At 50.8% G+C, this 13,500-nt stretch overlaps 1 protein-coding gene across 1 annotated transcript in view; it reads left to right on the top strand.

Annotated features, from left to right (window-relative positions):
* LOC119963211 overlaps window positions 1-13,500 on the top strand; it is a 680,876-nt gene that overhangs the window by 507,854 nt on the left and 159,522 nt on the right. The window lies entirely within an intron of this gene.

Below are 13,500 nucleotides of genomic sequence, written 5' to 3'. Positions count from 1 at the left end.
GGTCGTAGAGAAAGTGGCTGCAACAACCGTGGAGTCGGGGAACATGTCTGCCCCATCTATCAACAATTTTTATTTATATGGCACCTTTTACATAAGAGAATCTCCCAAGGCAGTTCAGAAAAGACGTATCAAACATATTTTGACATTGCGACGTTAGAGCAGGCAAACAAACGTTTGGTCGAAGAGAATTAAAGGAAGAGAAGCAGAGAGACTTAGGGTGACAGCTGATGCCTGACAATGCACGACCAGTTGACTAATTTCTGGATGAAGTTCTTTGGTGGACTTTAAGACCTTTACATTAAACCATTTAAACCCTTTAAGACTTAAGGGTTTAACAGCTGTTTTAGACTTCCACTTGTAATGCCCTAAAAGAAGCATTCCATTTTATCAATGCGGCAATCTGCATTCAACCTGAGCAGGCATTGGTCCCATTAGTAAATTTGTTTGCTTTGTGTCCTTTCTGTGTTCAAAATGTGTGAAATGCATTACAATTTCAATACCTCATTGACTGGTAAAGTAACTTGTTTGTTGAGTTTACTGAAGCCTAATTTTTTCTTTAACCCTGGAGATTCAGTATTTGAAAATCTATTCTAAGGGTTCTGTTCAATGGCAACACAAAAGCTTCCATCTACGACCACCCACACAGACCCAGTTTAATTCTGTAAGATGTGGTCTCCTTTCCTCGCTGCCAAACCTATTGAATTCCCAAACAAGTTGCACTGTATGTAAGTGTTAATCCTTGCTCCTCCACAGTGGCCAATTGTCTTATAGCCAAGATCATTTGAGTTGAAATCTGCAGAGGTTAAGCTAACATTATATAATGTCCTGTTTAGACTGCAGCTGGAGGAGCACCGCATATACTGTTCAGGTTATTATGACATAACAGCCATTTAGACCCAGGACTTCGTCCAAAACAAAGCAATAAAACTGCTCTCCAATGTCAAAAACCTGGCAGTCAATTTGAATCTTGAACATAGATGCCTCAGAGGGAGTTTTACAGCAGTATATAGCATGCTTAACAGGATACAGACATGAAACTCAGAATAGTACTTTCTGAATGGGCAGGCTTCCCATAAAGCAGCACAATGGGTATGGTTTGTAACAAGTTCCTGTCAGGTCTTAAAATGCTGTGAGACAATGGCTGTCAATTCCAAGAGGACCTGATTGGAATACAGCACCTAGCCACCTCATGTATTCCTGCTGCTCAGGAGCGCCTGAGAAGAGCACAAGGCTACGTTTAAGAGTACACATATCATACATGTATACCAAGAGGAAGTTCAGCGATAAAAACAGTGGAGGGTTCACTAAAATTATGGAGGGGGTGCAACGGGTAAATCTCACGCGTCCCCCAAATCGGGCTCCACGGGCAAAACCTCAGATGAATCACCTGATTCGCTCCACCCGGCGCGATCTGGATCTTGCCCTTGCAGGGCAGGAAATTCCCAGTCATATGGAGCAAATGTTCAACATGCCAAAGGCTTAGGTCATAACCTGGAGCAAGGGTACACAAGGATGGCTCTATGTGTAATCATTTTCTGTTGACTTGGAAAATCCTACCATGTCTCATTGCATTGTCGCAAGTGGTCCATGGGGGAAAAAAATAAGCCTTTAACTGCACCTGTTAACATTGAATCCAGGCATCTTAAAGATTTTCAAGGTGCGTAGCAATCCTAGACTTCTGGAAGAAATGGATGTGAAGATTAGTCCGCAAAAATGAGAGAGAAATGATGGCATATGGGGTAATAGATGTTACTATGTCATTATAGCCTCCTTTTGGTACAACTGCCTAAAAGTGGACAAGTACTCCCGCCACCCGTTGGAAATGGTAGCAGAATCAGAGGAATGGGGAATTGGAGCAAACTGGATGGAGATCTGCCATTTAGGATCTCCCTTTCAGTATCGCCATGATAAATCTTTGTTCTCTTATCTACTTTTACAAATCTGATTGTCACCAACATTGACAGTGAACAATGGGAAATCTCAATTTAAAGATTTTGTGACTGGTGTTAACAGATTCTGAAACTGTCCAAAAGGTTTGGTGGGGTCACTGGGTTACAGGGATATGCTGGAGACTTGAGCTTAAGTAGGGTGCTCTTTCCAAGGGACGGTGCAGACTCGATGGGCCGAATGGCCTCCTCCTGCACTGAAAATTCTATGATTCTATGTACAGATTGATTCTAAGATTTCATTTAGCCAATTATTGGAGATAGATCCAATTTCCAGATTATGTGGGTGTCATGACAGCAAAGCTGTCATCCTTCAGCATCATTATTCTGTGAAAGTGACAGCAACTTCTCAAGTCCTCGTACACGCAGTTAAAGATAGAAATCCAAAGTTGCTGCCATTGATTTCCTGTATGACTAAAGTCTTCAAAGATAAAAAAAATCACTGAGTTAACTTAAAACTTTTGTTTTTTACACTTCCAATATAAAAAAAATCTTGAGAAAATGTAACCTTATTACATGAGGTGTAACTGAGTTGCTTTTGTGTAAAATTATTAAAAGGAAATTATGAAACTTTGGCCATATAGCCTGCTGATGACATCACTACTGCTGCATGCTAGAGGTCGCCATGGATGAAATGAATGTCGGGAAAATTAAGATTCACACCACAGAGTTTGATAGAGCTTTGTTGACACCTTTTTCCAAGGCCAATTAAAGATAGTCACCTCACTGCTCAGCACGAAGTTCAAGTCAATATGCAACTAATGGAGTATTTCAGAAGGCTCATTAAAGAATTAGTAATATCCAATTGGATAAAGTATTAAGCTAAGAACAGAAAGAATGTCTATTGACCCTTCTATTCCATTGGCCTCAATTTTGTTAATCACCTTTTATGTGGTACCTTGTCAAATGTTTTCTTAAAATCCATACAAACAACATCCACCACATTCCCTTCATCAATTTTCTCTGTTACTGCATCAAAATATTCAATTAGATTAGTTAAGCAAAATCTGCCTTTTACAAATCTGTGCTGGCCCTCCTTAATTAATCCTCTTCAAGTGCCAGTTTTTTTTTTCAGCCAGGGTAAGTCCAGTCTCTCAATGCACTCTCTTGCTCACCCCATGCACCTCCAAGGTGACCGATCACTCAGCCACCTCGCATGTTGCCTACCTGCCATGAGGCCCTCTTTCCCCCCCTCCCAACCACCTTGGTGCCCTCACGCCCCGGTCTCAGCTCAGGTCCTCACATCCCTGCTCCCACTCAAGTCCCATGCATGCCACTCCTTAACCATCTGAACCTGACGTCCAGTGGTGGCATGTGAGAGAACAAAGAAAATTACAGCACAGGAACAGGCCCTTCGGCCCTCCCAGCCTGCGCCGATCCAGATCCTTTATCTAAACCTGTCGCCTATTTTCCCAGTATCTTCCAAGGAGGTCGTACAATGGGTAGCTTCCGCTAGGGTCCTGGGTATTTGGTATTTTCCATTTTTGGGGGGGGGGGGAAATCATAGGGAAATTTTTCCCCAGTGAGACTTAGTTGGTGAAGAATGTCCAAGATTCCCGGCTTGGGTCAGTGTATGTGCAGAGTCTGCACGTTCTCCCTGTGTATGCATGGGTTTCCTCCAGGTGCTCCGGTTTCCCCCCCACATTCCAAAGATGTACAGGTTAGGTGGATTGGCCATGCTAAAAATTGCCCTTAGTGTTGGTGCGGTTACTGGGTTATGGGGATAGGGTGGAGGTGTGGGCTTGGGGAGGGTGCACTTTACAAGAGCTGGTGCAGACACGATGGGCCGCCAATGGCCTCCTTCTGCACTGTTGACTCTGATTCTATGAACAGAGCAGGATTATTAGAAAAAGTAAACCCTGGGATTAAAGTGGTAGGAGCACCATAGGTGGAACACTGGCCAAACAAAGAAAACAGAGGTTGGAATCTTATCATATTTTTTCAAAGTATCAAGCTGTGACTGAAAGCTGGCATGTAGCTCACCAGCTGTCACTCCAGATCTTGAGCTTCTCTGAGGAAAAAATAAAATCAGTGGGTGGGGTCTACACCCTCTGGCTGGGCTTGGCCTGATTGAGCCGGAGGGGTCGTCTCCACAGAAATCGTGGCGTCATTTTAAAAGACCCCCCTCCCCCCCTCCACCCCCATCAGAACAGAAACTGAACAATCCCCAGCGCCCTTCCACGTACATGTTAGGACATCCCTCACAAGCATCACGGGCTCTCCCCCTGCCCCCCACCAGCACCGCAGCTCAGGGGCTCTCTCCCCCCTCACAGACATCAGCCCTCCCCAAACACAAAAGGGGATCCTTCCCATAGGGGTGCCAACATGACAGTGCCAGTATGGCAGTGCCGACCTGTTCCAAGGAGCAATGCCAACTTGTGTCAGCCTGGGCATGCCCACCCCCCTCCACCCCGGGATATACTTGGGCCACACTGCCATATACTGCCACCAGTCCGCGCCTGCATGAGTCACGGCGTAGAGGGCCGGAGCATTACGGCAACGTTGAGAATCCGGTGTCCTGCCCATTAATATGGGTTAAAATGACCCGTTTGCATCCTCCCACTGCCACGGAGCACGATCCTCAATACCACCGCCAGCGGGGGACCAGAGCATCGGAACAAAATTGGTGCCATTTTTTGACCGATGAAATTCTCCGCTGCCCAAATCTGTAGTATCTCCAATGCCCTGTATGACTGAAGCATAACCTCCCTACTTTTGTATTCAATTCCCCTCACAATAAATGATAACACCATTGCCATTACGTGTTGCACCGCTGTTTGAAGTACAATCTATTCCACAATATAAATGTAGTCTGTAAACCTCTCTCAATTCCCTGAAGTAACTGTACTTCTCTTACATCTGAAGACGAGAATGAAAAATAATAATCATGAAGAATAATCCATACAAAGAAACTCTGATCCAAATTAGACTAATGATTACTACAAGAAATCCAAATACAAAGAAATCTAAAGTCAAGCATTCTCTGAGACAGATTAAATACCTAATTTATCAGTCATTGGATTAGTTTCCAAACTCTCGCACTGCAATTACATATAAATAGGATTCCTAGTAAATATTTAAATTTTGTAACAGTTGGTTCTGAAACATCTTCAAAAAACTTCACTGACACAACACGCAGCTAACAAGACAAATATTGTTTATGTCCTTGGATTGAAATACACTCTGATTCGCTTGATAACACTATTTTCATTTTCACCATTGCCGATGAATTAACATTAATCGACAATCATTTTTATTGACTGATGTCAGGATATAATGGCATAGAAAATGTTGCTAAATCATAAAGCATATGCTACAGTCTGCACATAACACACTGGACCACCTATCAGATCCAGTGGTGCATTCTCCAAAAAACATCTGCCCACATCTTAAAGACCCATAAAGAGCAGACCAACAAGCATCGGCCTGGTCACCTTCAATTCCCTCATGTCTGTAGATTCAATCCAGTATTTCATTCTAAAGCTGTAATATAGCTGAATTTGCTCACAATACAAATATAGGTAGGAAAGCAAGTTGTGAAGAGGATACAAAGGTTCTGCAAAGGGATATCGATAGATTAAATGAGTGGCCAGAGATTTGGCAGATGGAGTTTCATGTGGGAAAATGTGAGGTTGTCCACTTTGGCAGGAAGAGTAGAAAAGCAAAATATTTTTGCTTAAATGAAGAGAGACTGTAGAATGATGTAGTACAAAAGGTCCTGGGTGCATAAATCGCAAAAAAAGACAGCAGCCAGGTACAGCAAGTAATTAGGAAGGCAAACCGAATATTGGCTTTAATTGCAAGGCGGACGGAGTATAAAAGTAGGGAAATCTTGTACAGGACATTAGTGAGACTGCAGCTAGAGTTCTGTGTGCAGGTTTGGTCACCTTAAGGAGGGACGTACTTGCATGGAGGGAATTCAAAGGAGATTCATTCGGCTGAATCCTGGGATGAAGGGGTCGTCTTATGGGGAAGGTTAAGTTGGTTGGTCCTAAACCTTTTGGAGTTTAAAAAATGTGGTAGTCACCAATGTTTGTATAATACGTATATGAGAGGTAATACGGTAAGGCTCCTGTACTACAGGTATGGGGGTAGATCCCTGCCTGCTGGCTCTGCCCAGTAGGCAGAGTATAAATGTGTGTGCTCTCCGAACATCGCCGTTTCGGCTGCAGCTGCGGGAGGCAACACATCTCTGCTTAATAAAGCCTCGATTACTCTCTACCCTCGTCTCATCGTAATTGATAGTGCATCAATTTATTAAGCAGACATTTTATAGCGATGGATCTCCGCGTCAAGCCAGATCGCCTGCAGCTGCACCCTCAAGCAGTCTCGTCAGCCTTCGACCATTGGCTAGCTTGCTTTGAAGCCTACATTGGATCAGCTACAGAACAGCCCACAGAAGCACAGAAACTCCAGATCCTGTAATCAAGGGTGAGCTCCGATATTTTTCCCCTTATCCGGGACGCGCCCAACTATACTGAGGCCGTGGCACTTCTGAAAGGAAATGACATCCGGCCGATCAACAAATTAAAAAAAAAATTTAGAGTACCCAATTCATTTTTCCAATTAAGGGGCAATTTAGCGTGGGCAATCCACCTATCTTGCACATCTTTGGGTTGATGGGGCGAAACCCATGCAAACACGGGGAGAATGTGCAAACTCCACACGGACAGTGGCACAGAGGCGGGATCAAACCTGGGACCTCAGCGCCGTGAGGCATCAGGGCTAATCCACTGCGCCACCGTGCTGCCCTCGATCACCAAACTCTACACTAGGCACCTCCTGTCTACGCGGCAACAACTCCCCGGTGAGTCATTAGACGGTTTCTGGTGTACCCTGCACATCCTGGCAAGGAACTGCGATTGCCAGGCAGTTTCGGCCGTGGAACACACACAACTCTTAATCAGGGACGCCTTCATTACGGGCATGCAGTCGGCGTACATCCGTCAGTGCCTATTAGAAGGGGGTACGCTTGACCTTGCAGCGACCAGGCAACTAGCGAATTCACTAATGGTAGCCTCCCACAACGTACAGTAGTACCCCCCCGCGACCGCACGGCATACACCCCTGACCGCACTCCGCCCTCATGGACATCGTGGACCTCACCAGCGGCCGCCCCCAGCCAACCCCAAGCCTGCGCCGCGCGGCAGCCAGCCAACCGTGGGGGGCCCAAGTGCTATTTCTGCGTGCAGACAAAGCAGCCCCAACAACGCTGCCCGGCACGGAGTGCAACCTGCAAGGCCTGCGGAAAGAAGAGACATTTCGCTGCCATGTGCCAGGCCCGGTCGATCACTGCTGTGCCCAGGCCCATTGTTCCTGCACCCCCCACGCGCGACCAGTGGGCGCTGCCATCTTCGTCCCCGCAGACCACGTGCGGCCCGTGGGTGTCGCCATCTTCCCCCCAGCAGAACGCGTGCGTCCCTTGGCGACGCCACCTTCCTCCCAGCAGACCGCGTGCGGCCCGTGGGTGCGGCCATCTTTAACAACGCCCGCCATGGGCGCCGCCATCTTCGGCGCCGCCATCTTCGGCGCCATCTTAGACGGCGCCTCAGGACCCCTGTGTGGTGAATGTATAATATTAATTCACACTGTATATCACTGTGTCCCTGTGGGCTCCATCTGTGAGCTGTTGCGCGGCTCTGCCCACAGGGGGCGATGAGGAGCATGTACAGGGCTCCGCCCATGGTTCCGCCCACATCCGGAAGTATAAAGTGCTGCGGTCTTGCGAGCCTGCCTTCAGTTCAGCTAGTCGCAGGCAGACTCAGTTGTAAGTCGATTAAAGCCACAGATTACTTCTACTCGTGTCTTTGAGTGAATTGATAGTCGCATCAATTTAATCGACTGAAAGAACTACCATGGAATCAGCCCTCAAACCTGATCGACTGGAACTCGATCCACAGGCCGCAGAAGCAAAGGAAATATTTCTGCATTGGCTTCGGTGCTTCAAGGCCTACCTGGCTGCGTCAACTACCTCCGCTGTTACTGAAGAACAGAAACTCAGTCTCTTATACGCACAGGTGAGCCATCGTATTTCAACTCAACTTGATAGTACCGACTCGGACACCGAGGCCCTCGCAATACTCGACCGCCTGTACGTGCCACCCGTAAATGAAGTTTACGCGCGGCATATTTTTACAACCCGCCGCCAGCGCCCTGCAGAGTCACTAGAAGATCTGAAGCGCGACCTGAAAGCCCGAGCACGTGAATGTAACTTCCAGGCTGTGACAGCCTCCCAGCACATGGAACTCGCCGTCCGAGATATGTATGTTGCAGAGGTCCGGTCCAATTATGTGCGCCAGCGTCTTCTCGAAAAAGGGGCCGGAGCTAAGCCGCACGTTCGGTAGCTCCCGCTATTTTTGGTCTTTTGGGCTCTTTTAAGGGCCCGTAGCGGTGCTGGTTGGACTTTTCCCCGTGTGGGAACACTTCCACTAAGATTATCTGCCGGTGGATGGACTGGATCAGGAGAGGAGCGGTCAAAAAATCGGCTTTGGAGCAGAGAAAGGTGCGAGGCAGGAAAAGCAAGATGGCGGTGGGCGGGGAACCAGCAACGTGGCAGCAGTGGGCGCAGGAGCAGCAGGAGCTGCTTCAGCACTGCTTCAGAGAGCTGAAGGCCGAGATCCTGGAACCGTTTAAGGCCTCGCTGGACAAGCTCACGGCGACTCAGACGGCTCAGGGTGCGGAGATCCGAGAGCTACGGCAAAAGGCCTCAGAGAGCGAGGACTAACGCCTGGGCCTGGCAGTGAAGGTGGAGTCGCACGAGGTGCTCCACAAGAAGTGGTTAGTGAGGATGGAGGAGATGGAGAACCGCTCTTGTCGGAAAAACGTGCGGATTCTGGGCCTCCCGGAGGGGCTGGAAGGTTCGGATTTGGGGGCCTATGTGGCTATGATGCTGAACTCGCTAATGGGCGCGGGGTCGTTCCAGGGACCCTTGGAGCTGGAGGGTGCCCATCGAGTGCTGCTGAGGAAACCCAGGCCAAACGAGCTGCCTCGGGCGGTGCTGGTCCGTTTCCACCGCTTCGTCGACCGTGAATGTGTGCTGAGATGGGCAAAGAAGGAGAGGAGTAGTAAATGGGAGAACGCGGAGATCAGGATCTATCAGGACTGGAGTGCGGAGGTGGCAAAGAGAAGGGCTGGTTTTAACCGGACAAAGGCAGTGCTTCACAAGAAAGGAGTGAAGTTTGGCCTGTTACAGCCGGCACACCTCTGGGTCACGTATAAAGACCGCCAGCTCTACTTCGACTCTCCGGAGGAGGCCTGGGCTTTTGTCCAGGCAGAGAAGCTGGACTCGAACTGAGGACTGGGGGCTGGGGATTGATGTACATGGTCCGGAGGCTTTGTCCTTCTTGGTATCCTTTCGCTTTTATTTATTTATTTTTTTTTAAATTTTTTTATTGGAATTTTTTGCAGAAAATATAACAAAAAGTATAGCAAAAAGCAGTAATATGCAACTAACAGCCCCATAACACCCACAATTCCCCCCATACCGTAACATCACATGTATCACATTCCCCCACCCCCCCCCCAAACAAGAGAACTTAACCATAAATTAAAATTAGATAAATCAAATTTAAATAAAATAAGCTAACATAATCAACGCCCCCCCCCCCCCCCCCCCCCCCCCCCCCCCCCCCCCCCCCCCCCCGGGTTGCTGCTGCTACTGTCCCAGTACCCTATCGTTGAGCCAGAAAGTCGAGGAACGGTTGCCACCGTTTAAAGAACCCTTGCACCGATCCTCTCAGGGCGAATTTAACCTTCTCAAGCTTAATAAAGCCCGCCATGTCATTGATCCAGGTCTCCACGCTTGGGGGCCTCGCGTCCTTCCACTGTAGCAAAATCCTTCGCCGGGCTACTAGGGACGCAAAGGCCAGCACACCGGCCTCTTTCGCCTCCTGCACTCCCGGCTCTACCCCAACCCCAAAGATCGCGAGTCCCCATCCTGGCTTGACCCTGGATCCCACCACCCTTGACACCGTCCTCGCCACCCCCTTCCAGAACTCCTCCAATGCCGGGCATGCCCAGAACATATGGGCATTGTTCGCTGGACTCCCCGAGCACCTGGCACACCTATCTTCACCCCCAAAGAACCTATTCATCCTCGTCCCAGTCATGTGGGCCCTATGCAGCACCTTGAATTGGATGAGGCTAAGCCGCGCACACGAGGAGGAAGAATTTACCCTCTCCAGGGCATCAGCCCATGTCCCGTCTTCGATCTGTTCCCCCAGTTCCCCCTCCCACTTCGTTTTCAGCTCCTCTACTGACGCCTCTTCCTTCTCCTGCATAAGCTTGTAGATATCGGATATCTTCCCCTCCCCGACCCAGACCCCCGAGAGCACCCTGTCACTCACCCCCTTCGCGGGGAGCGCAGGGAATCCCTCCACCTGCCGTCTAGCAAATGCCTTTACCTGCAGATATCTAAACATGTTTCCCGGCGGGAGCCCAAATTTCTCTTCCAACTCCCCCAGGCTCGCAAACCTTCCGTCGATAAACAGGTCCTTCAGCTGTCTAATGCCCGCTCTATACCATCCCCGAAATCCCCCATCCATGTTCCCCGGGACGAACCTATGGTTCCCCCTTAACGGAGCCTCCATCGAGCCCCCCACTTCTTCCTTTCGCTTTTATTGATTGTACTTGATGATGCCTTTTTGCTGTTCTGCTTTTTCGATTTTTGAAACTGTTTACTTGGGTGCTTTTTTGTTCTTTTTTCACGGGTGGAGGGTTGGGGAGTGGTTTCGCGGTCCTGTTGGGTCATGTGCCCGTCTTTTCTCGTGTGTTGGGTCGGGGGGGCGGGGTTTGGGATGGAAGCGCGGGCTTTCCTCCCGCGCTGGAGGAGCAGTAGGCGGGGCCGGCGCTGGGTGGGGGGGAGTGGTGGTTTTGTAGCATCGGGGGGGGGGGGGGGTGTTGGGATGGCGGGAGCTGCCGGGGTCAGCAGGAGTCGGCTGACTTACGGAAGTACAATGGAAGGGGTTACACAGCTGGGGGGGGGGTACCGGGTTGCTGCTGCAGGGGCCGAAGGGGAACTGCTGGTGATGGGGGGGGGGGGGGGGGGGGGGGTTGGGGGGGGGGTCTGCCACCGTGGGGAACGGGCCTGGGGAGTTCTGCGGGCACGTGGTGAGCCGAGGGAGAGCTATGGCTGACCGGCGCAGAGGGAGGGGGAAGACCCCCCAGATTCGGATGGTCACGTGGAACGTGAGGCAGCTGAATGGACCGGTGAAGCGGTCACGGGTCCTGGCACACCTGAAGGGGCTGGGTGCGGACGTGGCTATGCTCCAGGAGACGCACCTTAAAGTGGCGGATCAGGTGAGGCTGAGACGAGGCTGGGCTGGACAGGTATTTCACTCGGGGCTAGATGTGAAGAATCGAGGGGTGGCGATTTTAGTTGGCAAGAGCTTGTCGTTTGTGGCGTCGAGTGTGGTGGCGGACAGCGCAGGTAGATACGTAATGGTGAGTGGTAGGCTTCATGGGGAACGGTTGGTTCTGGTTAATGTGTACGCCCCCAACTGGGACGATGCGGGCTTCATGCGGCGAATGCTGAGCCGAATCCCAGACCTGGAGATGGGGGGCTTGATCTTGGGAGGGGATTTTAACACCGTGTTGGACCCAGCCCTGGATTTTTCGAGGTCAAGGACGGGTAATAGGCCGGCGGTGGCCTCAGTGCTGAGGGGGTTCATGGATCAGATGGGAGGGGTAGACCCTTGGAGGTTTTTGAGGCCTTTTTCTCCCATGTCCACAAGGCCTATTCCCGGATTGACTTTTTTTTGTCCTCAGCAGGGCGCTAATCTCGAGAGTGGTGGGGGCGGAGTATTCGGCGATAGCTATATCTGACCATGCCCCGCACTCGGTGGACCTGGAGCTGGGGTAGGGGAAGGATCAGCGCCCGCTGTAGAAGTTAGATGTGGGGCTGTTGGCAGAGGAGGAAGTATGTGGGCGGGTCCGTAGGTGCGTAGAGTGGTATTTGGAAGCCAACGACAACGGGGAGGTGCAAGTTGGGGTGGTCTGGGAAGGGCTACAGGCGGTGGTCAGAGGGGAGCTGATATCTATTCGGGCGCACAGGGAGAGGGCTGAGAGGGAGAGGTTGGTGGAAGAAATGGTAAGGGTGGACAGGAGGTATGCTGATGTCCCAGAAGAGGGGCTTTTGAGGAAGCGTCGCAGTCTCCAAGCGGAGTTCGATATACTGACCACCCGGAAGGCAGAGGCACAGTGGAGGAGGGCGCAGGGGGCGGTATATGAGTACAGGGAGAAGGCAAGCCGGATGCTGGCCCACCAGCTCTGGAAGCGGGAGGCAGTGAGAGAGATAGGGAGAGCCACAGATGCAGGAGGGAACCTGGTGCGGAGTGGTAGGGACATTAATGGGGTGTTCAGATCCTTTTACGAGGGGCTGTACCGGTCGGTGCCCCCTAGGGAGGTGGGCGGGATGGACCGCTTTCTGGATAAGCTGGAGTTCCCAAGAGTGGAGGATGAGCGGGTGGAGGGTCTGGGGGCCCCAATCGAGTTGGAGGAGCTGATAGAGGCGCTGGGGAGCATGCAGACCGGGAAAGCACCGGGGCCTGATGGGTTCCCGTTGGAGTTTTACAAGAAATTCTCAGATCTGCTGGGCCCGCTGCTTGTGAGGACCCTGAATGAGGCGAGGGAGGGGGGTGCTTTCCCCCCCGACGATGTCTAGAGCAATAATCTCACTAATCCTGAAGCGGGATAAGGATCCCCTCCAATGTGGGTCTTACAGGCCGCTCTCGCTCCTCAACGTGGATGCAAAGTTGTTGGCCAAGATACTGTCCAGGAGGGTGGAAGATGTGGTCCCCGATGGTTATACACGAGGACCAAACGGGGTTTGTGAAGGGGAGACAGCTGAATGTTAATGTGCGGCGGCTGCTCAATGTTATGATGATGGCGTCGGTGGATGGGGAGCCGGAAATAGTAGCATCGATGGATGCGGAGAAAGCTTTCAATAGGGTGGAGTGGAGCTACCTGTGGGAAGTGTTGAGGAGATTTGGGTTTGGTGAGGGATTCATTAGCTGGGTGAGGCTGCTGTACAGTGCCCCGGTAGCGAGTGTGGTGACGAAAGGGAGGAGGTCGGAAGATTTTCGGCTGTCCCGGGGGACAAGGCAGGGTGCCCCTTGTCTCCCCTGCTCTTTGCGTTAGCGATTGAGCCCTTGGCCATGGCACTGAGGGATTCGAAGAACTGGAGGGGGATTGTGTGGTGTGGGGGGGGGAGCACCGATTGTCGCTGTACGCGGATGATTTACTGCTGTACATTGCGGATCCGACGGGGGGGATGCCAGAGGTACTGAAGATACTTGGGGAGTTTGGGGATTTTTCGGGCTATAAGCTCAACGTAGGGAAGAGTGAGCTGTTCGTGCTGCACCCGGGGGACACAGAGAGGGAGATAGGAGAGCTCCCGTTGAAGAGGGCGATGAGGAGCTTTAGATATCTTGGGGTCCAGATATCTAGGAGCTGGGGGGCCCTGCAGAGGCTAAATTTTTCGAGGTTGGTGGAACAGATGGAGGAGGAGTTCAGGAGGTGGGACGCGTTGCCACTCTCTTTGGCGGGTAGGGTCCAG

This window comes from Scyliorhinus canicula, chromosome 3 (assembly GCF_902713615.1).
Source record: "Scyliorhinus canicula chromosome 3, sScyCan1.1, whole genome shotgun sequence".
Taxonomy (NCBI): Eukaryota; Metazoa; Chordata; class Chondrichthyes; order Carcharhiniformes; family Scyliorhinidae; genus Scyliorhinus; species Scyliorhinus canicula.
Note: the sequence above shows the minus strand (reverse complement) of the source record. Positions and strands in the feature narration are given on the sequence as shown.